General features: G+C 38.5%; 1 long non-coding RNA gene across 1 annotated transcript in view; it reads right to left on the reverse strand.

Moving 5' to 3' along the window:
- Positions 1 to 983: 983 nt before the first annotated feature.
- The window catches only part of LOC309807547, a 37,447-nt gene continuing 10,701 nt past the window's right edge, over positions 984 to 27,729 (reverse strand). The window contains exons 2-3 of the long non-coding RNA XR_014294596.1: positions 15,794 to 15,889; positions 984 to 2,087 (exon numbers count right to left, since the gene is read on the reverse strand). This is a non-coding gene — a long non-coding RNA (uncharacterized lncRNA). The remainder of the gene's footprint in view (positions 2,088 to 15,793; positions 15,890 to 27,729) is intronic.

Raw genomic sequence — 27,729 nt, forward strand, 5'->3', positions numbered from 1 at the left:
TGGTAACCACTAGCTTGTTCTCTATATCTGTGTCTGTTTTGTTATATTCATTTGTTTGTTTTATTTTTTAGATTCCACAAATAAATAACATACAGTACTTGTCTTTCTCTGTCTTACTTATTTCACTAGGCATAATAGTGAAATGTTATGTGTTGCAAATGGCAAATTTTCATTCTTTTTTATGGCTGAATAATATTCTACAGTATATATATAATGTATCTTTATCTATTCATCTGGGGTTTTTTTCTTTTTTTTGCTGTACCCTCCAGCATGTGGGATCTTAATTCCCCAACCAGGGATCAAACCCTTGCCTCCTGCAGTGGAAGCACAGAGTCTTAACCACTGGACTGCCAGAGAAGTCCCTCCATTCATCTGTTGATGGACATTTAGGTTGCTTCCATACCTTGGCTATTGTAATTAATGCTACTCTGAACCCTGGGGTGCATGTATCTTTTTGAATTAGTGTTTTCATATTTTTCAGATTTATACCCAGGAGTGCAGTTTCTGGATCATTTGGTATTTTTATTTTTTGAGAATCCTCCATACTGTTTTCCATAGTGGCTGCACCAATTTGTGTTCCCACCAACTGTGTACTAGGGTTCCCTTTTCTCCACATCCTCACCAGCACTTGTTATTTAATTTTTTTTACACTGTATATCTGAATTTTATTCTACTTTTATTTTTAACATTTTTATTGGAGTATAACTGCTTTACAATGATATGTTAGTTTCTGTTTTATAACAAAGTGAATCAGTTATACATATATATATGTTCCCATATCTCTTCCCTCTTGCGTCCCCCTCCCTCCCACCCTCCCTATCCTACCCTTATTTTATTTTTTAACATCTTTCTTGGAGTATAATTGCTTTACAATGGTGTGTTAGTTCCTGCTTTATAACAAAGTGAATCAGCTATACATATACATATATCCCCATATCTCCTCCCTCTTGTGTCTCCCTCCCTCCCACCTTCCCTATCCCACCCTTATTTTATTTTTTAACATCTTTCTTGGAGTATAATTGCTTTACAATGGTGTGTTAGTTTCTGCTTTATAACAAAGTGAGTCAGCTATACATATACATATATCCCCATATCTCCTCCCTCTTGCTTCTCCCTCCCACCCTCTTTATCCCACCCCTCTAGGTGGTCACAAAGCACCAAGCTGATCTCCCTGTGCTATGCGGCTGCTTCCCACTAGCTGTCTATTTTACGTTTGGTAGTGTATATATGTCCATGCTACTCTCTTACTTCGTCTCAACTTACTCTTCCCCCTCCCCGTGTCCTCAAGTCCATTCTCTACGTCTGTGTCTTTATTCCTGTCCTGCCCCTAGGTCCTTCAGAACCATTTTTTTCTTTTTTTTTTTTTAGATTCCATATATATGTGTTAGCATACGGTATTTATTTTTCTCTTTCTGACTTAACTTCACTCTGTATGACAGACTCTAGGTCCATCCACCTCACTACAAATAACTCAATTTCATTTCTTTTTATGGCTGAGTAATATTCCATTGTATATATGTGTCACATCTTCTTTATCCATTCATCTGTCGATGGACACTTAGGTTGCTTCCATGTCCTGGCTATCGTAAACAGAGCTGCAATGAACATTGTGGTACATGATTCTTTTTGAATTATGGTTTTCTCAGGGTATATGCCCAGTAGTGGGATTGCTGGATCATATGGTAACTCTATTTTTAGTTTTTTAAGGAAACTCCATACTGTTCTCCATAGTGGCTGTATCAATTTACATTCTCACCAACAGTGCAAGAGGGTTCCCTTTTCTCCACACCCTCTCCAGCATTTATTGCTTGTAGATATTTTGATGATGGCCATTCTGACTGGTGTGAGGTGATACCTCATTGTAGTTTTGATTTGTATTTCTGTAATGATTAGTGATGTTGAGCATCCTTTCATGTGTTCCAACACTTGTTATTTGTAGACTTTTTGATGATAGCCACTCTGACAGGTATGAAATGATATCTCATTGTGATTTTGATTTGCATTTCTCTGATGATTAGTGATGTTGTGCATCTTTTCATGTGCCTGTTGGCCATCTGTACATCTTCTTTGGAAAAATGTTGAAGACACTGTTAAAGACGAAAAGATAGGCCACAGATTTGGAGAAAATTTTGCAAAGCACATATCTGATAAAAGACTTTTACCCAAAATACACAAAGAACTCTCAAGACTTAATAAGAAAATAAACAGTCCAATTTAAAAATGGGCAAAGAGTTGAACACTTTACCAAAGAAGATATACAAATGGAAAATAGCATACGAAAAGATGCTCAACGTTAGTCATTAAGGAAATACAATTTAAAATCAACTATGCACCAAATGGCTCAAAACCAAGACCAAAGCTAAGTGATAAGCTGGAACTCTTAAACATTGCAGATGGTAACATAAAATGGCACAGACACTTTGAAAGACATTTTGGTAGTTTTTAGAAATGGAGATATTGCGGGGACAACCACCCCTGCACCCTTTAGGTCTCATAAGAGTGACCCTATGGGGCTTCCCTGGTGGCACAATGGTTAAGAATCTGCCTGCCAATGCAGGGGACATGGGTTTGATCCCTGGTCTAGGAAGATCCCACATGCCACGGAGCAACAAAGCCCATGGACCACAACCACTGAGCCTGTGCTCCAGAGCCCGCGAGCCACAAGTACTGAGCCTGCGTGCCACAACTACTGAAGTCCGCGTGCCTAGAGCCTGTGCTCCGCAACAAGAGAAGCCATCACAATGAGAAGACTGCTCAGCGCAACAAAGAGTAGCCCCCTCTCGCCGCAACCAGGGACAGCCTGCACGCAGCAACGAAGATCCGATGCAGCCAAAAATTTTTTTAATTTTTTAATAAAAAATAAATTTTAAAAAAGTGACCCTATGAAGCCAACTATCTTTATCATAACTCCCAAGAACACGATATTATTTTTTATTTATTGTCTTGGCTGCTAGATCTAGAGGTATGGTTTTCCCCATTATGATAGTTCTTGTCCCTGGCCAAGAATAATAAATGAGGTTTTATTGGGGAGTATTCACGAGATCAACCCTGTGGGGGAGTAAAGGAAGCAGAATTAGGCAGAGGGAAAAGTTGAACTGTTACACAATCACAATAACTCAAAGAATCTTTGTAGCTGGAATGATTTTTCTGAGTTATTCCAAGTTGTATCCATTGGATCTGGAATGGCTATCCCTGGGAAGCCTTTGGGTGAGGTATCTCCCTTCAGTCAAGGGCAATTTCTGGAGAGAGGCTCAGCTAAGGCTGTCATCTGCCAGCACTTGTAGCAGCTGAGGAATTGAGTGTTTCAGTCCTACAGGAGGGGAATCTGAGTAGCACACCCCCCAACCATAGTGGCTTAAATAAGTTAGAAGTTTGTTTCTCTCTCTCTCTCTTAATAGCTCCAAAGTAGGTGCATCCAGCAGAAAGTAGAATGGTGGTTGCCAGGAGCTGGGGGAAGGTAGAATGGGGAAGTATAGAGTTTCAGTTTTGCAAAATGAAAAGAGTTCCGGAGATGGGTGGTGGTGATGGTTGCACAACAATATGAATGTATTTAATACCCCCGAAGTGTACACTTTAAAATAGTTAAGATGGTAAGTTTTGTTATGTGTGTTTTACCACAATAAAAAAATTGGGGGAAAAAGCAGGTGGTTGTTAGGGGGTTCCAGCTCTTGATTCCTTCCATCTTGTAGCTCTGCTATCTTCTAAGTGGTTCTTCCCAAACTTTAAAATAAATGTGAATATCTTGGGCATCTTGTTAAACTTCAGACTCTGATGAAGTACATCTGGGGTGGGGCTTACTCTAACAAGTTCTGATGCTGATGCTACTAGCCCAAGGACCACATTCAGAATATCATGATGTTTTTGTGATTTAGAAGCTGCACAAGTCACCTCTGTTCCCATTCCATTGGTAAGAATTTAGTCATGTGGCCACACCAAGCTATAAATCTATTACTTTGGAAGATGGAGAAACATTTTGGAGGATAACTAACAGTCTTTCATGGATCTTGTTCTAGGTATCAGTTTCTTCATCTATGAAATCAGGACCTTTTTACCTCTAATAGTCTGGGGTTTTGTGACACCCAATGTCCTCACTGTAGAAACATGATTCTGTGTTACTTATTGTTGCTTTCTTGCAAGGTGACAAGAAAAAAAATTTTGTGTTGAGACAAAGAGGATTTTAAAATTTTGTTTATTACTTGCTTTCTTCTAATGGAAGTATATTATTAGGTGAACAGGATTTTAGGTGTGAAGAAACCAGAAGAGAGCTGAATTGCTCTGCAGGAGAAAAAGGAGAGATTTATGAGTTTGGAGGGATGATCCCAGGGGCTAAAAAGCAGATTATAACCAGGTGCACCTGACAAGGCTGCCTCAAAAAAAGACTTAGAAGGGAGAGGAGGTAGCTGGTGTCTGGAGATGAACTTGGGAAGTGAAGAGAACTGGTTAATGGTGATTTTTATTAAATTTTACTGTGTGTTATATCATGCAACCCTCCAACCCCATCTTCTCTACAAAACCTTCCTTCTATTGCCTTGTAGAATGGATTTTCTTTTGAGATATAAAGGGAAGTACTGAGTCCTACCCTAAGGGTAACACAAGGCAGGAACAATCGCTATCCCTGGTTATATAATGCAGTAAATACTCTCATTTATCTTCAACACTTGCTTTAAATAAAAAAGAAAATACAACACACACACACACACACACACACACGACAAAAAACAGGCAGGCTTCCTTGCACTCCAAAGATTTACTGAAGTATGTTTCTGTTGTGATTACTTACTATGGAGGCCTCAGCTTTTCATTCATGACTTAAAGAATAGTCAAATAATACTTTTTAAGTTTCCTTCCAACTTTACACTTCTATAACTCAAACTCAAATGTTAAACAGAATTTAAGTACAACTGAGTCAACCATAATTTATCACTTCAGTGGTACCAGGAAGGCAGAAATAAGCAGTGAAGAATTGAGACAATATACTGAGATACTTGGAGAATTAAAGATAAATTGACTTTCTTGGTTTGACAATCTATATAGTTACAACAACTCTTCACTTCGTGCCTTGAGTTATAATTTTGCTTTTAAAAAACAACCATTGGGACTTCCCTGGTGGCGCAGTGGTTAACAGTGTGCCTGCCAATGCAAGGGGACATGGGTTCGAGCCCTGGTCCAGGAAGATCTCACATGCCGTGGAGCAACAGAGCCCGTGCACCACAACTACTGAGCCTGCTCTCTAGAGCCTGTGAGCCACAACTACTGAAGCCCACATGCCTGGAGCTGGCGCACCGCAACGAAGAGTAGCTCCCTGCTCGCCACAACTAGAGAAAGCCTGCGTGCAGCAACAAAGACCCAATGCAGCCAAAAATAAATAAATAAATAAATTTATTAAACAAAAAAACCAGCCATCATTTTTTAGTGTGTTTTTGTTCTGACTTTACAAGAGGAAGCATCTTAGGATAAGATTATTATACATATGGAATAGGTAACAAATGCCCATGGTACAAAATTTTAAAGGTACAAGAGTCTATACTGTGAAATGTCTCCCTCTATATCTCTCACCCGCAGCCCCTCAGTCTCCTGGAGGCAAGCACCTGTCTCTTGGGTACCCTTAGAGAAGTATTCTCTGGATATGTAAGTTAAGTGGGATGTTATAATGAGACACTTTCTGTCTTAGTTTCAGCTACAGCCTCAAAGGTTGAGAGAAAATAGTAGCTACCACATACATTCACATTCCAAGGAGAGTGGCCACCTTTCAAACAGGACTTACAAAGGTGAGAATCAAAAACTAGCTTTGCAAACCTTAGCCAATTTTGAGGGTATTAAAGGCTTGACGCTGAAGTGACCTGAGAGGGGGATTTTCTTTGGGGAGGATTTTGTTATTCCTCATGTCCATGGGCGTCAGGAGAATGGTGTTTCCCCTTACACTAAACCAAAAAGAAGCCTTCAAAGAGACCAATTCTAGGTCTGGGCTGGATAGCATCCCTCACAGTTAGTGGGGTGGGGGCATGCTGGAATGGTGTCTGATGCACACCTGGGGAATCTAAGGTGAGAAGTTATGGCTTTAGGCCTGAAGAAGTGGAGAATGGAGAGGCCAAGCTTCCCTGGGAGTGAGCTGCATTGATATGAGGACCAAGTGGATTCATGGGCAAAACCCAGGTTGAAATTGGCTTAAAAATAACATTGCCGGGCCTCCCTGGTGGCGCAGTGGTTGAGAGTCCGCCTGCCGATGCAGGGGATGCGGGTTCGTGCCCCGGTCTGGGAGGATCCCATATGCCGCGGAGCGGCTGGGCCCGTGAGCCATGGCCGCTGAGCCTGCGCATCCGGAGCCTGCGCATCCGGAGCCTGTGCTCCACAACGGGAGAGGCCACAACAGTAAGAGGCCCGCATACCGCAAAAAGAAAAAATAAATAAATAAATAAATAACATTGCCCAATATAAAATAGATAACTAATAAGGACCTACTGTATAGCACAGGGAACTCTACTCAATATTCTGTAATGGCCTATATGGGAAAAGAATTTTAAAAAGACTGGATATATGTATATGTATAACTGATTCACTTCTCTGTACAGCAGAAACCAACACAACATTGTAAATCAACTATACTCCAATAAAAATTAAAAAAAAAAACATTGCCCAATTGGGCTGCCTGGAGGGGCATGAGACCCCAGAAGAGGGAGAGGGAGAGAGAGAGTAAACATCAGACATACAAGGGCTGAGGGTTAGAGGTGTAAGTGGCCTGCCAGAGAAAAGCATCCACCACATCACAGAAATTGCAATTGGAGGTTCCTAGGTGGGGGATCTCGGAGAAAACAATACAAGAGATCAAGAATCACAGCCAGAATCTGCTACTCCTAGAAGGCCACAACTAGAATTACCTGTTTATCAGTCAGGTATGACCTTTTCCATCCTTTACTTCTCCCTATTCTTTTAACCCTGAAGGGTCAAAGCAGCTTAGAGAAGCAGGCGTGAGGCAGTAGGGGCCCAAGGCTGAGAAGTTAGGAAGCCTCCCAGCCTGCCCATTCCTCAGGCTTACAGCCAAGCTGAGCTGGAGGAAGGATAAGTTCTAATATACAGAGGGGTTTGGAGTTTCAGTTATTTCACTGGACTGACCAGTTGAGTTACAGAAATGAAATCATTATTGGAACTAAAAGCGTTCAAGAGACATTTTTTTTCTGAGTGACCAAAAAAATTATGATCTTGCACAAGAGTTCCTCCAAGGTTTAAAGAGACACTGAAGGGAAGAAGTAAAGTTGCTGTTTACTTATACCTTATTTTGAGCGTGACCCATTTAATAGGATTTTTACAAAAGCATATGTGCGCATACCATACATACTGTTCTACGCTTTCTTTTTTTATGTAGCTGGGTGGCTGTTCCCTATTAATATATATAAATTTACTGCATTCTTTTAAACAGCTGCATAGTAGACCATTTTAAGGATGTACAATGATTTATTTTAATTGTTCCTTTTTAGGGTGTTGTCAATATATTGGTAATTCTTAATCTGTAAAGAAAAATGTAGAAAACAATTTAAAACAAACACCTTAAATGCTTCTACCATACTTAAACAAACACATTTTCTAAGTATCTATTTTATGTGAAAGATATTTCTGGGTTTTGGGGTTTTTTTTTAATAAATTTATTTATTTTATTTTTGGCTGCGTTGGGTCTTCGTTGCTGCATTCAGGTCTTCCCTAGTTGTGGCGAGCGGGGGCCACTCCCCACTGCAGTGCGCAGGCTTCTCACTGTGGTGGCCTCTCCCGTTGCAGAGCATGGGCTCCAGGCGTACAGTCTTCAGTAGTTGTGGCTCACGGGCCCAGCTGCTCTGCATCATGTGGGATCTTCCTGGACCAGGGCTCAAACCTGTGTCCCTAGCATTGGCAGGAGGACTCCTAACCACTGCACCACCAGGGAAGTCGACCTAGGATGGTAGAAGTAGATCAGTTGTTTATTTTAAAAATTATTTTTTGGACTTCCCTAGTGGCACAGTGGTTAAGAATCCGCCTGCCAATGCAGGGGACACAGGTTCGAACACTGGTCTGGGAAGATCCCACAGGCCACAGAGCAACTAAGCCCGTGCGCCACAGCTACTGAAGCCCGCGCGCCTAGAGCCCATGCTCCACAATGAGAAGCCACTGCAATGAGAAGCCCACGCAATGCAACGAAGAGTAGCCCCCGCTCGCCACAACTAGAGAAAGCCCGCGTGCAGCAACGAAGACCCAAAGCAGCCAAAAATAAATAAATAAATTAAAATTACTTTTTGCTTAGACAGTTTTGTGCTTATTATGTTCTAAATTCAGGACACTGTTCTAAGTTCATCACTAATGTTAACTCATTTAATCCTCATAACAACCCTAGGAAGTAAGTATTGTCATTATACCCAGTTTACAGATAAGGCCTAGAGAAGCTAAGTAACTTGGTCAAGGTCACATACTAGAAAGTGACAAGGATTTGAATGCAGGAAGTCTGGCTCCAGAGTTCATGATCGTAATCACTCCCCCTTGTTGTTCCCCTTTAGGCTGACTATAAATCTATCATATCACTGTAAAGATGAAGACTTATGGTGTGCTTTCTTAAAGCAGAACTAGCACTCAAAGCCATAATCTTCAACCCCATCATCATTAACAACAAAATTTGATAATGAGTGCACACTATACTGTCCCTATGGATAAGAGAGATACACCATGGCCTCTGCTCTTGAAAGGATTTAATCTAATTTCCCTGCTGGGTCAAAGGAAATTGCCAGAGGCAGTATTCTATGGCATTACCAGATCAGTTCCAAGGGAAAAAAAATACTAAAACCTAACAGTTAAATCCAAATGAGGAAAAATAAGAGGAAGCCAGAATGCAAATTCAGTCAGCTTGGGACTGGAGGAGAGCTAGTATGTGAGATGGTTCCAAGCAGACTAAAGGAAAGAGATCTCGAATCCTTACCTGGCTGAGTTTAGGTACTGGCCACAGATTGTTACCAGTGGCCTCTGGTGTGGGTGTGGTAAGAAGAGTCCAAGAGTTAAAGAGCTAAACCCATGTGCAGAGGGTCCTGTTTTCCCATCTGTGGGAAATCAAGGCTCCAATACACTACTTCTGAACTCCAGATAGTACTCTTTTAATAGTAAACAGTAGAAATTTACATGATTGGCTATTTTTTTTTTTTTTTTGGCTGTTCTTGATAAGCATTCAGTTGAGAGAGATCTAAGGCAGGAAGGGAAAACTCAGATGCCTACAGAGGCCAGGCTGCTGACTGTACATGGTGTACAGGGGTGTAGCTGGTCAGGGTAGCAAAGTGAAGAGTGCTTGCTTACTTTGACACCATTTGACAGCAGCTCAGGATTTTGTTGTTTATTTCATGTCAACAATCATTGCGAATGCAGTAAGCAGCCACTCTAGGGAAAGTGGTGCTAGCTGAAAAGGGAAGTAGCTTAAAGAGAAGTTAAATAAACACACCGGTTTTATTCTTTATGGATTCTAAGAGGAAGTCAGCCATGTCAGAGTTGATGCTTCTCCCACAAAGGATGTATTTATGACAAAGGCAAGGACAGCTGGATTGTAGGTTCCCTCCCAGTACTCTGTGTCCTTAGTGTGTAAACAGGCTTCACACTTATTTTCAGAGACAGAAAGGAAGGGGGGAAGCTAAAGAAACTGGGTCAGACCACAGTCAGTCTTAGGTGGGATGGGGTTGGGAACCCCAGGAAACAGAGCAGGTGATGACAGCTGTGAGTAGTAGCGGAATGAGTGCTGAATCCCTAGGGACCCTGCTGAGAGCAAGAAAGAGACTCTGAGGGGGGTGGCCTAGAAGTGGGAATAGAGCTGACACTTAACAGCCTTGCCCATGGAGTCCTGGGATAATGCCCAAGAATAACATTTTAAAGCAGCCAAACTGGAGAATCTATGAAATTCTGCCTGATTGAATAAAATTAGTTAAATAAAAGTCATGATAACGTTGTTGGTGTAAATACTTCGGTCTTTTGGTTTGATTTGCCCAAGTTGATTCTCCAGAGGCTGCCACCATTTAGCGTGAAATCATATTCCGCTTTTTTGCAGGGGTATACTTGCAGTCAAGTAACAAATTGCACTATAATAGCTCAACAATTATTTTTTCTATTTAAGAGACAGTTTGTCTTAAATTGATTTTCTTCCTCTGCTACATAGCTAAAATTTTTGTCTTCATCTTATCATGCCCAAAATAAGCTTCTAAAAATAAAGTAATGAAAAGTCTTAAGGAGGGAAAGAAAGAAGGTGATGAAATTTGTTAGCTTTACAAATAAGGGATCTTGAGACCTGTAAATTTAAAAGTTTAGACTTTTACATTCAACACTTTATTCCTATCTCATAAGGTTTTGTTTCAATTTTTGTTTCAAAAACTCTACATACAAATTTTAGGAAAATAAGAGTATATGCCCACCACAGTTATTTTATTTCATATCCCACAATTTGGAGAAATAACAGTTTTATTTTAGAAATAGCCAAGGAAGAATTTTAGGCAGTGAATGATGTCAAAAACATAGTTCTTTATTTTGGAAATATATTAATTTAATCTATCATGCATCTAATAAATTCAAATAATAGAGACATAGACTAAAAATTTCTAGTAGGAAAGAAAATATTTGCAGGTGAAAAAAATGCACTGGACCTCTAAGTAACATTTAATTACAAATAAGTAGATTTGCCATTATCCTCTGCTTTAGAGTTATCCAGAAGGTTTTATCCAAACTCCTTGTTAGGTCACTTCAAGGCAGAGTATGGCTTATTAAGTAATACTAGTTTTCTAAAAAGAAGTTAAGTATATTGAAATGGGCTACCAAATTACTCAATATACATGGAGCTCCCTTTTTAAAATGTCCCTGTTGGAAAGGTCCATATATTGTTTGTTACCAAAAGCCTTTCTAACTATAATTAAAAATAAAACTTTAAAAGATAGCTGTTGAAATAAGTAAGTAAATTGGTAATAACAATTTAAAAATAAACCTAAACAATACCTTTTTAGTTGCTTAGCAAAATATTTATTACAAATAAATTATTCTCCAAATAAGTATATTGTATTAAAATAGAGATATCCCCTTGAAATCTCTTCTTCTTGAATAAATTTCCCCTCTCTGACAAAAGGTTTCTAGAATGTGGCAGGTGGGTGGTACACGTAGTCTTACAGCCTAAGCAAAACAAACTTAGGAACAGATTTTAAAAAATAGATTAAGTGTTTTCTAAGCCACTGCTTGCCTACACTAGCCAGCTGAAGGCTTTAAATAATTTAATCCCTACAACAACTGCCAGCTCCAACTGGAAGCCTTAAACAAGGGCTGGATTCACTGAGGACTCCCACAGGTGCAGTCTAATAGTGCTCCCCTAAATCTACTACTGATCTATGTTTGTGCATGTGTAGGACACTGTATTCTTAAATTCAACAGGACACTAATTCAATTAATCCAAATGCCTCGTTTTGTCCCATCTTCCATACCATATTACCTAAGACATTCTTCTGTTTTTTTCCAGAGAAATACTTAGCACAATGTGTGCATATGAGTTTGTTTTCAATGTTGCTTTTCTAAGCAAGATCCCTCTTATTACAGTTTAAGTTTTGCAAAGAAAATTAACTAATACATTACTTTCTTCCTGTTGTTATTGCTCTTTCTATCCAACTGACTTTTCTATATTACTGCTTGCTAAGCACCATTAGAATTCCTCAGATTTTTTTCCTTTTACACATTTATAAAATGTATAAGAATATACTTGTTGCTTATGTATTCAAATATATCTACAGAGAAAATTCACACATAGCTTTTATGTAATCAAACTGAGATAACTTTTCCTATCAAGTTAAAGTGAAACACCAAAAAAGAAAAGACCACTATAATGCCCTCAGTCAGTCATGCAGTAAAAAGAAGTTTAAAAACCAATAGCTAACTGAATATGCAATGCAAAATAATGAAGTTGGACCCTTATTTTACACTATATACAAAAATTAACTCAAAATGGATTAAAGACCTAAATGTAAGACCTAACACTGTAAAACTCCTAGAAGAAAACATAGGGAAAAAGCTTCAGGACATTGGATTTGACAATTATTTCTTGGATATGACATCAAAAAACATAGGTAACAAAAGCAAAAATAGACAAATGGAACTATGTCAAAATTCAAAACTTCTGTGCCTCAAAGGAAACAATCAACAGAGTGAAAAATCAACCTATACAAAAGGGAGAAAATATTTGCAAATCATATATCTAATAAGAGGTTAATATCCAGAATATATAAAGAACTCTTACAACTCAATGACAACAAAAATAACCCAATTAAAAAATGGGCAGGGCTTCCCTGGTGGTGCAGTGCGCAGTGGTTGAGAGTCCGCCTGCCAATGCAGGGGACACGGGTTCGTGCCCCGGTCCGGGAGGATCCCACATGCAGCGGAGTGGCTGGGCCTGTGAGCCATGGCCGCTGAGCCTGCGCATCCGGAGCCTGTGCTCCGCAACAGAAGAGGCCACAGCAGTGAGAGGCCCACGTACAGCAAAAAAAAAAAAAAAAAAAATGGGCAAAGGACTTGAAAAGACATTTCTCCAAAGAAGATATACAAGTGGCCAACAAACATATGAAACGATACTTATTTCTGATCATAAGATACATGCAAATCAAAACCAAAATGAAGTATCACATCACACCTTTTAGGATAACTACTATGAAAAGAACAAAAAATAACAAGTACTGGTGAGGATGTGGAGGAATTGGAACCCGTGTGTACTGTTGGTGAGGATGTAAAATGGTGTAGCCATTATAGAAAACTATGGAGGTTTCCCAAAAAATTAAAAATAGAATTACCACATAATCTAGCACTCCTACTTCTGGGTATATATTCAAAAGAATTGAAAGCAGGATCTGGAAGTGACATTTGTACACCTATGTTCATTGTGGCATTATTCACAGTAGTCAAGAGGTGGAAATAACCCAAATGTCCATCAATGGATGGATGCATTTAAAAAATGTGGTAGGGCTTCCCTGGTGGCGCAGTGGTTGAGAGTCCGCCTGCCGATGCAGGGGACACGGGTTTGTGCCCCGGTCCGGGAAGATCCCACATGCCGCGGAGCGGCTGAGCCCGTGAGCCATGGCTGCTGAGCCTGCACGTCCAGAGCCTGTGCTCCACAACGGGAGAGGCCACAACAGTGAGAGGCCCGCGTACGGCAAAAAAAAAAAAAAAATGTGGTATATACATACAATTGAATATTATCCAACCTTTAAAAAGAAGGCATTCTGACAATATGCAACAGCATGGATGAACCTCAAGGACAATATGCTAAGTGAAACAAGCCAGTCACAGAAATACTGTATGATTCCACTTATATGAGGTATCTAAAATCATAGAAACAGAAAGTAGAAAGGTGGTTGGCAAGGGCTGGGGAAAAGGGTAGGGGGAAATTAGTGTTTGTTTAATGAATGTAAAGTTTCAGTTTTACAAGATGAAAGAATCCTAGAAGAAATCTTAGTGAATATACTTAACACTATTGAACTGTATACTTAAAAGTGGTTAGGATGGTTAATGTTACATATTTTTTACCACAATAAAATAAATAAATTAATATCAAGGGGAGAAACCCAAAAGCTACAGCACCTTCCTGGCAAAATTCTTTCCCTAACACTTTTTCCTTCCTACCCCCAAGGTTTATAGAATTATTTCTTCCAACTTTTTATCTTGTAAAATTTAAAAACAAGAAGACTTGTAAGAAGTATAAATTGAATACTCACCCTAGATTTGTCAACATTTTGTCACATATACTTTTTTCTTTCTCTTGCTGTGTCTTTCCCCCCCACATATACATATATATATTAACATGCATACATATATGTATATGTATATATGTATGTATGTGCACAATATACATATATAATCATTTCACTAAGCTATTTACAAGTTAGTGGCATACATCATGACACCTTACTCCTAAATATTTCAGACTATCTCCTAAGAATGAGAATATTTTCCTGCATAATCATAATATAATTATTATACTTGTTAAAGAAAAAAAATTATCCGTGACACTTGTTAAAGATGGCAAAGCAGACTTTATTCAGAGAGAACTACCACAATGGGGTTTTTTAGTGTGGAGGAGAGATTGAGCTCAACTAACAAAGGCAAGTGGGAATTTATAAGGAAGGAGCAGGGTGAAGGTCTGTGGACAGAAAATTACTAAGAGGAAACATCAAGTGTAGGGAGATTCTGGCTAAACCATTTGACAAGATTCTTGCTGAAGGCAGGCTAGGGTGATAAGATATAGAAGATGAGGGATGAGGAACTTGATCAGATGTCAGGAGTGGTCAGATACCAAGCATGGGAAATTTTACAAAAACTGACCCAGCAGGATTCTTGCTAAAACTGTACTAAATGGGCCAAGGACAGAACCCAAGGTCAGGGGCATAGTCAGAAAGAGACTCAGAGGAACCTGACTCAAGTTAGGTCAAAGCAGAGTCTTTGTCACATTCGTGAAATTTCACATGGATACCATATTACTATCTACTAAACAGTGTATATTCAAATGTTCGCAATTGTCCCAATAATGTCTTTTATACCTGTTTTTTGCTTGTTTGTTTGTTTTGTTTCATTTTCTCTTGTTTTGATCAAGGACATCCAGTGAATGATCACATATTGTGTTTAGTTGTGATGTCTCTCTGGTCTCCTTTAATCTAGAATAGTTCCCATCATTTTTGTTTGTTTTTTGTCTTTCAAAACACTGACATTTTTAAAAAGTCAGAACAGTTGTTTTGCCAAATGTCAATCAGTCTGGATATCCTCACGACTAGATCTAGGTTAAAAACTTAGTGGGATACCACATTGTTGATTTGTGCCCTTTTCCTATCAGGTGGTATGCCATAAAGAGTTAACTCAGCAGGCTTGATTGCTCAAACTCTGCACCTTCCAAAGAAAGGACTGGACCCTGACCGGCTCCTGGGAGATAACCTCTGAGCCCTTGGAATATCCTGCCTGGAAAGTGTTTTTTGAATGCCTTTGACCTTGGGCAATCCGTATCATTTTGATCAGATAATTTATGCTAACAATTTGATTTATGGTGAGTACCTGTTTTCATATGCTGCGTGCCTCTCTGACTGACTCTCAGTAAAACCTTGGACGCTGAGGCTTGGGTCAGCTTCTTTGGTTGGCAACGCTTCACACATATTGTCACACATGCTTGCTGAGAGAATTAAGCGCTGTCCGTGTGACTGAGAGAGGACAACCAGAAGCCTTACTCCTGGTTCCTCCTAGATTTGGCTCCATGCTCCTTTTCACTCTGCTGATTTGAATCTCTATCCTTTTGCTATCATAAACCATAACTGTGAGAATCACAGCTTTTTTGAGCTCTGTGAGTCCTTCTAGAGAATGATCAAACCTGAGGGGGTCTTAATGTTAGTTTCCTTCATTATTAGTGTTAACTTTGTTCATTTCACTAAGTTCCTCCTGAATTTCTCTAGTATAAAGATATCTTTTCCCTTTGTAATTAGGAAGTATTCTGTAGAGTGATACTTTGAGACTATGAATATTCTGTTCCCCAACAGTCTTTTACACAATGGTTTTAATATATTTTGATGATTCTTGTATGCATCAATTATTACTATGGGGGTTATAAAATGGTGATTTTTTGTTCTGTAATAACATGGACTGATAGGTTCTTTTCTGTTAGTCAGTTCCTACTATTATTTATTTTGACGCTGAACTTGACCACTATTTGACCAGTGGGACCCCCCTCAATTTGACTCCTGTGTCCCCATCAGTTTTTCAGAGCTTCCTAATTTTCTGATACAATGAGATATTCCAAACTTACTTTGTCTTTCCTTGCCCCAGCTTGAAATCAACCATTTCTCCAAGTAGACATTGTTCCTTTTACTTTCCTTGAACATGAATTCCAGAGTCGTGTAGCCTGTAGGAGTGATGAATAGAAAGCAGAGTGAAATTAGTCTACTAGGATGCACGATGACTGCATTGCTTTTGGCCTAAGCAAATAGAAAGATGTAGTTGCCATTTTCTGAGTTGGTAAAGCCTAGGAGAAGAGCAGCTTTGGCAAGTAAGATCAGAAGCTTGGTTTTGGACATAAATTTGAGATACCATTAGATTCCCATATGGAAGTATCACATAGGCAACTGGTTTAAGACGTCTGGAGTGCAGAATAGAAGTACTGGCTGAAGAAATAAAATTGGGAGTTAGCATATAGCTGGTATTTGAATCCCTGGAACCTAAATGTGACCACCAAGGAAAAGATTGTGTTAGGAGAGTTCTAAGAACTGAGTCCTGGAGCATTCTAAATTTGGGAGATAAGAAGTATTCAGTAAAAGAGACAAAGAAGGAAGATCATACAAGTTTAGAATTGTCATTATTGCCTGGTGAAATTAACCGCTGATTTGGTCTCCATCTCTATCCCTATAGTTTTTCCTTTTCCAGGATATCATATAAATGGAATCAATCAGTATGTAGTCTTTTGAATCTGGCTTCTTTCACTAAACATAACGCATTTGGGATTCATCCATACTATTTTGTTTATCAATAGATGTTCCTCAAAATTGTTGAATAGTATTTCTTTATATAGATGTGCCATAGTTCATTAATTCAACACCAGTTCATGGACATTTGGTTTATCCCCAGTCTTTAGAGATTATGGATAAAGTTGCCATAAACATTTATATATTGTTTTGTGTGAAGACAATTTCTATTTGTCTTGGGGTAAATACTGATACTTAGGAGTGGAATTTTGAGGTCACACAGTAAATATACATTTAACATTATTAGAGACTGCCAAACTGTTTTAAAAACTGTCTGCACAATTTTGCGTTTCCACAAGCAATGTATAAGAGTTGCAGCTGCTTTGCATCCTCATCAGCACCTGGTATTGTGAGGTGTTGTTGTCTTGCCATCCACTACTAACAGGTTTGTAGTCATAACCTATCAGTTTCAATTTGCCTTTCCTTAATGACTAATGAAATTGAGCATCTTTTCATGTGCTTATTTGCCTTCTGCTTTTATTTTTTCATCAAGTGGCGGTTCAAATGTTTTGCTCATTTTTTAGTTGTGCTGTTTCCGTATTAGGTTTCAAGAGTTCTTTGTACCTGGATACAACTCTTTTGTCAGATATGTGCTTTGTAAACATTTTACCAAAGTCTGCAGCTTGTCTTTTTATTCTCTTAATGATGTCTTCCAAAGAACAAAACCTTTTTAATTTTGAAAAAGTCCAATTTATCAGTATTTTCTTTTATGGATTAAATATGCTTTTGGCATCATATCTGGAAAACTCTTTGCCTAATCCAAGGTAAAAAAAAGTTTTTCTCCTTTGTTTCTTCCTAAAAGTTATATAGTTTTACTTAGGTCTGTCATCCATTTTGAATTAATTTTATATAAGGTATGAGGTATAAGTTGAGACAGGTGTTTTTTTTTTACATCTTTATTGGAGTATAATTGCTTTACAGTGGTGTGTTAGTTTCTGCTTTATAACAAAGTGAATCAGTTATACATATACATATGTTCCCATATCTCTTCCCTCTTGCGTCTCCCTCCCTCCCACCCTCCCTATCCCACCCATCCAGGTGGTCACAAAGCACTGAGCTGATCTCCCTGTGCTATGCGGCTGCTTCCCACTAGCTATCTATTTTATGTTTGGTAGTGTACATATGTCCATGACACTCCTTCACTTTGTCACAGCTTACCCCTCCCCCACCCCATATCCTCAAGTCCATTCTCTAGTAGGTGAGACAGGTTTTTGCACATGGATGTCCAATTGTTCTAATACCATGTGCTGAAAAAGCTATACTTTCTCTGTTGGATTACCTAGACACTTGGTCAAAAGTCAGCTGTTTGTACTTGTATGGGTCTCAAAAAACCCTGCTTATATTTTGACTGTAATTGTTTTGAAACTATAGATCAATTGGGGGAAAATGACAGCTTCAAATTTAATAAGTCTAACATAGTCAGTGACCTTCCTGCCATCATTTTCATAGTTGCATTCTAATGTTTAAATACCTTTACTGAAGTCTAGAATTTATTTATACTTTTTTTTTTTTTTTTTTTGCGGTACGCGGGCCTCCCACTGTCTTGACCTCTCCCGTTGCGGAGCACAGGCTCCGGACGCGCAGGCCCAGCGGCCATGGCTCACGGGCCCAGCCGCCCCGCGGCACGCGGGATCTTCCCGGACCGGGGCACGAACCCGCGTCCCCTGCATCGGCAGGCGGACTCCCAACCACTGCGCCACCAGGGAAGCCTTTAGAATTTATTTATACTTTTTAAGGTAATTTAGTAGTTGTACATTTTAATACATACTGAGTTTCTGGAAGGCAAAATCTGTATCCTACTTATCTTTGAAATACAGTATGCCGTAGATTCAAAGCATAGAATAGGACCTCCATAAAAGTTTGTGGATTAAATATTTAAATATGAGACTTTTAAACGATTCTGATATCTTCAGACATGTAGAGGATTGGGCATATGGAACTTCCATGATACAGGAGGAAGAAACAAGTATTTCTCTTTCTAAAAAGAGCCATAGCAATTGTCCCTGATGCAAGTAGAAGAGGACAGAAGAAACTGTCCCCCAAATTTTCACCCATCACAAGACTTAGATTCCAGAAATGTCAAGGCAAATTATTTTATAGGTGAGACTCATACAGTGACACATTATACCTAGCTTCCTGTATTTCATTATACACTTATACAAAAATTTGATCCAAAAATGAGGAACTTCTGCTAGAGCTGGTTAGGTTTGATTGTTTTTTGTCACTTATGAAAATTGTGCACTTTTTGCAAATCAAAACCGCAGTCAGGTATCACCTCAAACTGGTCAGAATGGCCATCATCAAAAAGTCTACAAACAACAAATGCTGGAGAGGATGTGGAGAAAAGGGAACCCCTGTACACTGCTGGTGGGAATGTAAATTGGTGCAGCCACTATGAAAAACAGTATGGAGTTTCCTTAAAAAAATAAAAATAGAATACCAAATGATCCAGCAATTCCACTCCTGGGTATATATCCAGAAAAAACAAAAACTCTAATTCAAAAAGATACGTGCACCCAAATAAATAGTGTTCATAGCAGCAGTATTTATAATAGGCAAGACATAGAAGCAACCCAAGTGCCCATGAACAGACAATTGGTTTAAGAAGATGTGGTATACATATGTTGTGGTATATATATATAAAATATTACTCAGCCATAGAAAAGAATGAAATATTGCCATTTGCAGCACATGGATGGACCTAGAGAATATTGTGCTTAGTGAAATAAGTCAGAGAAAGAAAAACACTATATGATATTACTTACATATGGAATCTAAACAATAATACAAATGAATCTATATACAAAACAGAAACAGACTCACAGACATAGAAAACAAACTCATGGTTACAAAGGGGAGAGGGAGGTGAGGAGGGACAAATTAGGAGTATGGGATTAACAGATACAAACTACTATACATAAAATAGGTAAGCAACAAAAATATACTGTATAGCACAGGGAATTATACCCAATATCTTGTAATAACCTATAATAGAATATAATCTACAAAAAAAAGGAATCATGTTGTACACCTGAAATAACACAATACTGTAAATCAACTATATGTCAATTTTTTAAATTATGTAATTTTTAGTTTGGCCCCTATAGTGGACTTTTTTTTTTTTAGAATTTCACTTTAGGAGAAAATTCATTGCATGATTAAGTATTTTACAGAAAAACCCCTCATTTTGCCTTCGCCTTACTGTTGAATAGTACTACAGCAATCATCATCAATCAATTTTCACATAGCTGTAGTTCAAAGATAGGTGTAAGGGATATGTCATATCCTTTCTGATACACAGATGGTACCAAATTATTTTACCAATAATTATGTGACCACGGTAGCCAAAGGAGTAAAATTCATCATTATTTTTTCCTCTGCTACCATTTGATTTGGTGTGGTTCAAACAAATGATTTTGATGTGAAACTAGAGTGCTCAGATTTCTAATCTTTTAAAACCCTTTGCTTCCTTCTTTTTTTTTTTTTTTTTGCGGTACGCAGGCCTCTCACTGTTGTGGCCTCTCCCGTTGCGGAGCACAGGCTCCGGACGCTCAGGCTCAGCGGCTATGGCTCACGGGCCTAGCCGCTCCACGGCATGTGGGATCTTCCCGGACCGGGGCACAAACCTGTGTCCCCTGCATCGGTAGGCGGACTCTCAACCACTGCGCCATCAGGGAAGCCCCTGCTTCCTTCATTTTAATAAGACTCTATTGGCAACAAAAGCAAAAATAAACAAATGGAACTACATCAAACTTAAAAGCTTCTGCATAGCAAAGGAAACCATCAACAAAATGAAAAGGCAATCTACAGAATAGAAAAAAATATTCAAAAATTATATATTTGATAAGGGGTTAATATCCAAAATATATAAAGAACTCATACAACTCAGAAGCAAAAAAAACAATCAGATTAAAAAATAGGCAGAAGATAAGAATGAAATACATTTTTCCAAAGAAGACATACAGATGGCCAACAGATACATGAAAAGGTGGTCAACATCACTAATCGTTGAGGAAATGCAAATCAAAGAAGCCACAATGAGATACCATCTCACACCTGTTAGAATGGCTATTATCAAAAGACAAGAGATAACAAGTGTTGGCAAGGATATGGAGAAAACGGAATCTTTGTGTACTGTTGGTAGGAATGTAGATTGGTGCAGCCACCGTGAAAAATAGTATGGAAGTTCCTAAAAAGTTTTTCAAAGAACTACCAAGTGATCCAGCAATTTAACTTTTTATTCAAAGTGGGTATTTATTTGAAGGAAACAAAAACACTAACTCAAAAAGATATCAGCACCCCCATGTTCAATGCAGCATTATTTACAGTTGCCAAGACATGGAAACAACCCAAGTGTCCATCAATGGATGAATGGATGAAGAAGATGTGGCATATTGAGGAATATTAATCAGCCATAAAAAAAAGAAGGAAATTCTGCCATTGCGACAACATGGATGGACTTCCAGGGCATTATGCTAAATGAAGTAAGTCAGACAGAGAGAGACAAATACCATATGATCTCATCACTTACATGTGGAATCTAAAAAAAAAAAAAAAAAAAAAAGAACTCATGGAACAGACTGGCATTTTCCAGAGGTGGGGGGATGTGAAATAGGTGAAGATGGTCAAAAGGTACAAACTTCCAGTTATAAATTTTTTTAATATTATTATACTATACTATACTATACTATACTATACTCTTATTTTAATATAATAAATAAGGCTCTATGTGTACATTGATTGGTACACAATGAAACACATTTAGGAAACCCCATCTCCATTAGATGGATCAATTAATTGTTCATTTACAATCATTTAGGAATTGTCTGTATATATAGGAAGTGCCTTTCTAAATGACTACTAACTAGTGTCTAGATGAAAATGATAATTTTATTATTCCAGTTGATTGGAAAAGCATTTTAAATTATTCTTTTCCAACTGTACTGGTGGATTTACACAAATTATGTTATTCTCTTTTCAGGCACAATTTGGATCAAAAAGAGACATTTGGGGACTTCCCTGGTGGTGCAGTAGTTAAGAATCCACCTGCCAAAGCAGGGGACACAGGTTCGAGCCCTGGCCCGGGAAGATCCCACATGCCGCGGAGCAACTAAGCCCGTGCGCCACAACTACTGAGCCTGCGCTCTAGAGCTTGCAAGCCACAACTCCTGAAGCCCGGACGCCTAGAGCCTGTGCTCTGCAACAAGAGAAGCCACCGCAATGAGAAGCTCACGCACCGCAAGGAAGAGTAGCTCCCGCTCACCGCAACTAGAGAAAAAGCCCGCGTGAGCAACAAAGACCCAACGCAGCCAAAAATAAATAAAATAAAATAAATAAGTAAATTTAAAAAAAGAGAGAGAGACATTTGTCAAGCACTTGGCTGGAGCTAGGGGTGCATGCTCTGATTAAGGAAGGATAAATGGGCCACATTGGGATCAAAACTATGACCTCATTGACAACGAGTTCCAACTAACCAGCACAGAGATAATAAATACATACTTCTTGGAACTTTGCTTTCTCTCTTCTCCACAAGTGTTTTCTCTGTAGTCACTGAAGGATGAAGACATTTTATTCTCTCTAAACTTCCAGCAGAACCCTTTGTGCCAGGGATAGCACATTCCATCCTTCTGTGTACTATTACCAGTAAACAATGAAATGACCATCATAGAGTCTAAGTATTTGTTGCCTCATGAAAGGAATTTAGAAGAGTCCTTGGATGAAAAATCACCACTCAGAGTAGAGTGGTAGTATTGTACTATTGTGCAGAGTATTATTACACCGAAGATTATGAACCATACATACTTTGCTGAGAATCTTTTGTGGGCCAAATTCATGTCCTCAAAATAGACACGGCATTTTAGATAATGTAAATTTATGGATATGGTAGATTTTTCTCCTAGAAAATGAATACATCTTTTATACAATTTCCAGGATAAAGGATAATGAAACTGTGGAAGCAAAGTTCTAAAATACTCATTATTTTTACACATCAAGTTGTTTTCGGAGATGGTAAAATCTGTTCTTTAAAATTATTTCTATTTCAGATGAATCATTTGGTGAACAAGCTCGCATAAAAGGTGAGGGAACAGAAGAAGAAGGGGAAAGAGGACAAAAATTGATAATTTATCAGCATGTGGTTGTATCACACTTTAGAATGCCAAGAGCAGAAGTTCATTCAGTCTTAAGGACAAAGGAGGTTAACTCTAAGGACATGGATGGTTTAAGATTGTTAAGCCATTTCATAACAGACAGTTCTAAGACTGGTCACACCAATGTCCACATGGTCTTTCTCTCTCTTTCTCCTGGTGTCTCTCTTCTTTTGGCTTCAAACTTTCAAGTAGGGTACATGTGGTTGTATTGTTTAATTCATCAGTGTGGAGTCTATCAATTGGGTAGATTCTGATTCAGGTGCCCATTCCTGACAAAAGCATTTAGGTTTAGCTTCTTTCTTTTAAGAGGCAATAGGTAAATCAACTATACTCCAATTTAAAAAAAAAAAAAAAGAGGCAATAGGAGACAGTAGAAAGTCTGTGTCATATCACTTAGTACAGGCCCCACTTTCTTAAACACAAAAAATAGCCCTCCAGGGCTTCCCTGGTGGCGCAGTTGTTGAGAGTCCGTCTGCCGATGCAGGGGACACGGGTTCGTGCCCCAGTCCGGGAGGATCCCACATGCCGCGGAGTGGCTGGGCCCGTGAGCTATGGCCGTTGAGCCTGCGCGTCCGGAGCCTGTGCTCCGCAACGGGAGAGGCCACAACAGTGAGAGGCCCGCGTACCGCAAAAAAAAAAAAAAAAAATAGCCCTCCACAGAAATCAAAATTGCACAGTATACCCAATATTTACGGCAAGGGAAGAAATGTATGCATATGATTGAATACAAAAAGGGACGATGTTGGGCCTCCCTGGTGGCGCAGTGGTTGAGAGTCCGCCTGCCGATGCAGGGGATACGGGTTCGTGCCCCGGTCTGGGAGGATCCCATATGCCGCGGAGCGGCTGGGCCCGTGAGCCATGGCCGCTGAGCCTGCACGTCCGGAGCCTGTGCTCCGCAACGGGAGAGGCCACAACAGTGAGAGGCCCGCGTACCGCAAAAAAAAAAAAAAAAAAAAAAAAGGGACGATGTGAAACAAAAACTGTTTTTCAAAGTGGTAAGATTATAATTACTTCCCCCCCCTCAGTTTTTTGCCCATATTGTTTTCTAGTGCTTTGACTAATTTAAGAAAGTTTTAAAAATATTTAGAACAATAAGTATCATTTAACAATACCTATATGTTTTTTAAACTGATTATCTCCAGCTGTTTTACTTTTGAAATCATTTTAAACTCAAGCAGTAGAGTCAGATTAAATTTAGGAAGTGTGTAAAAGATGAGATTAATTAACATTCTAATTTAAGATGAGTCAGTAGTCATTCCAGTCAGTTTTATCATGCACATGAAGAATTCATTACTTGCAAGTGTTACATGTACTTTAAAAAATAAAATTCCAGATATATTTGTGTCCTTCTCACACAAGCTTTTAAAATATTTGCCCATCCCTCTACATAGCTGTAATCATGTGCCTGTTAAACTTTTTGTAAAATAGATCAAAATATAAAAAGCAGACTGAAACATTAAGAAAATATAGCTTTGAGGGTGAGGAAGTGGGGTATGATTAATGTATTTGTAGCAAGTGGGTATATTATATCAAGTATAACATATGCCTAGCCTTTTATGACCAACTTTAACAGATATGAGTTTAAAATTAGAAATAACTGTAGAAATCTCCAAGGAATTTTTAAAAATCTAATCAGCTGCTTAACAGAGCTTTTGCTTTATTATCAGTGATGCTTGAGTTTTTCAGATCCCAAACAAAGGACCAATATTAGCTTTCATAGCCAGCAGATACATTTGTAAGTGTTTAAGATGATGGATCAGTTGGAATATATATTTATCAGAGTGCCTAATTACAATGATCTCTCAGCAATTTAACAGTTGACATTAATGTTTCTAGTAAAATTCTTATGTAAGTTATAAGAAATTAGTTCCTTAATCATCTGGTAGGTATGCTTGGACTATACTCTAGAATTCTGATTAGTATTTTTAACTGATTTGTAATAAGGAAGTAATGTTCTTACCAAGTATGTCTGTCTGTTTGTTTGTTTTGGCCGGACCTCGTGGCATGCAGGATCTTGGTTCCCTGACCAGGGGACCAGGGATCGAAACTGTGACCCTTGCAGTGGAAGCCCGGAATTCCCACCAAGTATGTTTAATCAAGTGGAAATTGTCTGCCACCTGGGGGATTCATGGAAACATTGCAAGTGGCAAAATTCATAGTAATAAAGTATTACAACATATGTATCAATAGTATTATATTTACATAATTGTGCCCAATGAGGTTGTGGCAAAACGAAGAAACTTGTATCCTGAATGTCAAGTGATGAAAATGTCCGAAAGAAAGGAGTGATCAGCTTTGTCAAATATTGCTGATAGACCAAATAAGATGAAAAGGACAGAAGGCTGAACACTGAATTTGGCAAGTGGGAGGTCATAGGTGTTTCTGGATGTTTTATGGTTCTTCTTGCTATTGTCAGTATGTCTTTTCATTTATGACATTTTTTGGCTGCCACATGTCTTTCAGGACCTTAGTCCCCCCGCCAGAGATTGAACAGGTGCCCCCTGCAGTGGAAGCATAGAGTCCTAACCATTGGACTGCCAGGGAATTCCCTATGACATCTTCTAATCCATTACTGATGGAGTATAGGAAACTATTAATTTTTGTAAGTTGATTTTTTATTGGGCCACCTTACTGGATTTTATTATTATTTCTAATAATTTATCAATTGATTTACTTATATATTCTAGGTAGGAAATCATATTTATGAAAATATCAACAGATTTGTCTTACGTTCCAACATTTATACTTTATTTGGCATTAAGTGGCATATCTGTAATTTTAAATGATTTGCTGTAGATTTCTGGGAAATATTCTTTATCTAATATGGAAATGTTCTTCTACTCCTAGTTTGTTAGAGATTTTCCTTTTCTCAAATCATTAATGTGTGTGGAATTTTATCAAATAATTTTTAACAAATATCAGATAATGATTTTCTTTTTTCAATTGTTAATATGACAATATTCATTAATAGATTTGCTAATGTTAATTTATGCTTATGGATAAATCTAACTATCCAGTATTTTATATTTTCTTTTAAGCTCCATGCTGTTTTCAATTTGTTTTTGTTTGTTTTCCTTTTTTTTTTTTTTTTTTTGCTAATTTTGGTTTTTTATTTTTCCTATTTTGTTTACCAGTAAAATTGACCTTAGGATTTGTTATAAGCACCAAATATGTACAATTTTGGTATCAGAATTATTTTTAGCTCTAAAATGATGTTGGGAGTTAATGAAATGTTTGAACTAAATAAATCTAAAAGTGTTAAACAACAACTATCATACAGGACAAATTCCCAAGCTCTAGTTGATTTACACATTTCAAGCAATAGCTAAAACAAAACTTTGATGGACTGCTTCTCAATTCATTCAAAAGTACTCTACTAGAGAGTAGATATAATCTAGCAGAAGAGAGAAAATATGAATGCAAATATAACACAAGGCAATATGGAGAAGTGTTATAAGGATTTTAGAAGTGGAGATAGTTTCTGGCTCAGTTGATCTGTTAAGGTATCGTGTAAGAATGCCTGGTAGAGGGCAAGTACGTGCAACTTATATCACAGAACACTGATCTCCCGTCTACATTAAGAGCTCCTAGAAATCGAAAAGAAAGGAATGAGCACCCAATAGAATAATGGGCAAATGCCAGGAATAAAGTTCACAGGAAAGTACACATGGTCTTTAACATAAGAAAATTTTCTCAACTCCACATATAATAAAAGTAATGCAAAACAAATCTTTACTGTGATACCACATCTCACTTATCAGATTGGCATAAATACAAAGGTTTGACAACATACTCTATGGCAGGACTGTGGGGAAATGGGCACTCAGATATGGCAGTAAGAGTGGAAAATGGTACAAGGTAACAACATTAGAAATATCTGTGGAGGGCTGAGCCTGCGCATCTGGAGCTTGTGCTCCGCAACGAGAGGCTGAGACAGTGAGAGGCCCGCGCACGGCGATGTAGAATGCAACTAGAAGAAAGCCCACGCACAGAAATGAAGACCCAACACAGCCAAAAATAAATAAATAAAATAAAATAAAATAAAAACAAATATCTGTGGAATCTAGAAAAATGGTACAGATGAACCTATTTGCAGGGCAGGAACAGGACACAGACGTTGAGAACAGACGTGTGGACGCGGGGAAGGGAAGGGTGGTGGTGGGATGAACTGGGAGATTAGGATTGATATATATACTGCCATGTGTAAAACAGATAGCTAGTGGGAACCTGCGGTATAGCACAGGGAGCTCAGCTCAGTGCTCTGTGATGACCTAGATGGGTGGGATGGGGGTGGGGTGGGAGGGAGGCTCAAGAGGGAGGGGATATATGTATACATATAGCTGATTCACTTCGTTATACAGCAGAAACTAACACAACATTGTAAAGCAACTATACTCCAATAAAAAAAAAAAGAAAAGAAATGTCTACCAAAACGACAAATGTATTTACCCTTTGACTCAACAATCCCATTTCTTAGAATCTATGCTGAAGATACCTCTACAAACAGAAACAATATGTGCACATTTTTATTCATTGTAGCATTATTTGTAATAGCAAAAGATCAGAACAACCCTCCTGCCTATCAATAGGGAACAAGTTGAACAAACTATGGTACATCCATACTATAGAGTGCTATGCAATTGTAAAAGTGAGTGAAGATCTCTGTGTATCAATGTGGAGAGATCTCTGGATTGCCTAGAATACAAATGATAAATGCGAAGTGCAAAACTGTGAAATAAAGAGGGGAGGGATAAGGATATATGCACATACACATATTTCTGCTATAACGTAATGTGTACTTTTCTAAAAAGACTTGGCCTTCTGAAAAGCTGCATGCTTAAACTAAGAGGATTTATGTGAAAAAAATAGGGTTAAGAGCAGACCATTAAAAATTTATGTCACTTTGTAACCAAGCACAAATAAAAATAATAATGGATACCTTGGACAGAAAGCTGGATCACTCAGACAGGCAGCCTGAGGTGACTAGAGGCTGCCAGGATCAATGTTTAAAATTTCTAAAAACAAGGGGTACAGCTAGGCCTTTCAGTCAACCTTCCTCCCCCACAGCAGGCTCT

This window comes from Mesoplodon mirus (assembly GCF_964341445.2).
Source record: "Mesoplodon mirus genome assembly, chromosome: 7".
Classification (NCBI taxonomy): Eukaryota; Metazoa; Chordata; class Mammalia; order Artiodactyla; family Ziphiidae; genus Mesoplodon; species Mesoplodon mirus.